Below are 359 nucleotides of genomic sequence, written 5' to 3'. Positions count from 1 at the left end.
AGGGCGCCGACGGCGCCATCGACCCCGCCGACGATGAGATTTTTTCGAGACTCCAGAATTAATTCATTAAGAAGGTCCGCCGACGGTGCCCTCGAGGCCGCCGACGGCGAGCTTGGCGTTATGCCCAATCAGGCTTTGGATAAGGCCAAATTTTGAAGGGATGCTTAGGCAACTCTTGAAAAAGCTCATCCACAACTTTAAAAGAATGTTTTGGCCAAAAATTGAGAGAGAGGAAGTGCTAGAGAGAGTTCCTGGAGGTTAGAAAGGTTTCAATAGTGTGTAAAAATTGTGAGGAATTCTTGGAAAGATTGTAAGAGTGGAGGGAAAATGAGAGATTTCATTCTCCTTGCTGCTTCGAA

The sequence above is a fragment of the Phalaenopsis equestris genome, unplaced genomic scaffold (assembly GCF_001263595.1).
Source record: "Phalaenopsis equestris unplaced genomic scaffold, ASM126359v1 Scaffold000002, whole genome shotgun sequence".
NCBI lineage: Eukaryota > Viridiplantae > Streptophyta > Magnoliopsida > Asparagales > Orchidaceae > Phalaenopsis > Phalaenopsis equestris.
The sequence above is the reverse complement of the archived record's forward strand: the minus strand, read 5'-3'. Positions refer to the sequence as shown.